The following is a 1,566-nucleotide window of genomic DNA, read 5'->3' as shown; positions in this document are numbered from 1 at the left end:
AAAAAAAAAAAAAAAAAAAAAAAGCAGCACAGGCTTCATGAAGGAAGTCTCCACCTGTTCCCATCTCTAAGAAGGACCTTAACACACTCCATGCTTTTGATTCTTGCAGTAACAAAATGGACTGTGAAATCCCCCATGATCGTGCAACAGGAGAGGGAACAACAGAGAGAGGCTCAGAGACTTCCACAAAGTGGCCAGCAGGGAAAATGGTCCTCTACTCACCCTGGCCAGCCTGGGCCAGGGAGGGCAGGTGGGCTACTGCATGTGGGGTGTGGGGTGAGGCAGTTCTGAGGGTATCTGCAGTGGTAGTATGTGAGCCAAGTGCCATGTTCTCCTGATGGACATGTGTGGACAAGCCCTCAGATATCACTCAGAATACACATGGCTAGAACAACTCCGGCCGCCGCGCCGCCTGGCTCTCGTATTCCTTGTTCTTGGCGGGCTCTGGGGCCTCAGCTCTGCGGCCCTTAGTCATGTCGGATTCTGGAAGTTACGGTCAGTCTGGGGGTGAGCAGCAAAGTTATCCTTCCTATGGAAATCAAGGCAGCCAAGGCTATGGATAAGCATCACAGAGCTATTCTGGCTACGGACAAACAAGTGATTCTTCATATGGACAGAACTATGGCAGTTACTCCAGTTATGGACAAAGCCAATCAGGTTATTCACAGACCTACGGTGGTTATGAGAATCAAAAACAGAGCTCCTATGGCCAGCAGTCATACAATAACCAGGGACAACACATGGAATCATCAGGAGGCCAAGGTGGAAGAGCACCTTCATATGACCAATCAAACTATAGTCAGCAAGATTCCTATGACCAGCAGTCAGGCAATGATCAACAACAAGGCTCGTATGATGAGCAGTCAAATTATAATCAGCAGCATGATTCCTATAATCAAAACCAACAGCCCTATCACTCACAAAGGGAAAACTACAGTCACCATACACAAGATGACCGTTGTGATATGAGTAGGTATGGAGAAGATAATAGAGGATATGGCGGGTCACAGGGAGGAGGTAGAGGGCGTGGGGGATATGACAAGGATGGAAGAGGTTCTGTGACAGGATCAAGTGGTGGTGACCGCGGTGGCTTCAAAAATTTTGGTGGTCACAGGGATTATGGACCCAGACCAGATGCTGATTCAGAATCTGATAATTCAGATAACAACACGAATTATTATTGGGGAGGGTGTGTCTACAGATCAAGTGGGAGAGTTCTTCAAACAAATAGGAATTATCAAGACAAACAAGAAGACTGGAAAACCAATGATAAATCTTTACACAGACAAAGACACAGGGAAGCCAAAAGGAGAGGCAACAGTGTCATTTGATGACCCTCCTTCAGCTAAGGCAGCCATTGACTGGTTTGATGGAAAAGAATTCCATGGCAATATCATTAAAGTGTCTTTTGCCACTCGAAGACCTGAATTCATGAGAGGAGGTGGAAGTGGAGGTGGGCGGCGAGGCCGTGGAGGATATAGAGGCCGTGGAGGCTTTCAGGGGAGAGGTGGAGACCCCAAAAATGGGGACTGGGTTTGTCCTAATCCATCATGTGGAAATATGAAT

The 1,566-nt window shown here is 47.4% G+C and overlaps 1 pseudogene; it reads left to right on the top strand.

Moving 5' to 3' along the window:
* Positions 1-911: 911 nt before the first annotated feature.
* Positions 912-1,563, top strand: LOC101586000 (annotated as a pseudogene).
* The last annotated feature ends 3 nt before the right edge of the window (positions 1,564-1,566 follow it).

Source organism: Octodon degus, unplaced genomic scaffold, assembly GCF_000260255.1.
Source record: "Octodon degus isolate 3935 unplaced genomic scaffold, OctDeg1.0 scaffold00061, whole genome shotgun sequence".
Classification (NCBI taxonomy): domain Eukaryota; kingdom Metazoa; phylum Chordata; class Mammalia; order Rodentia; family Octodontidae; genus Octodon; species Octodon degus.
This window is presented reverse-complemented; position numbering and strand designations above follow the sequence as displayed.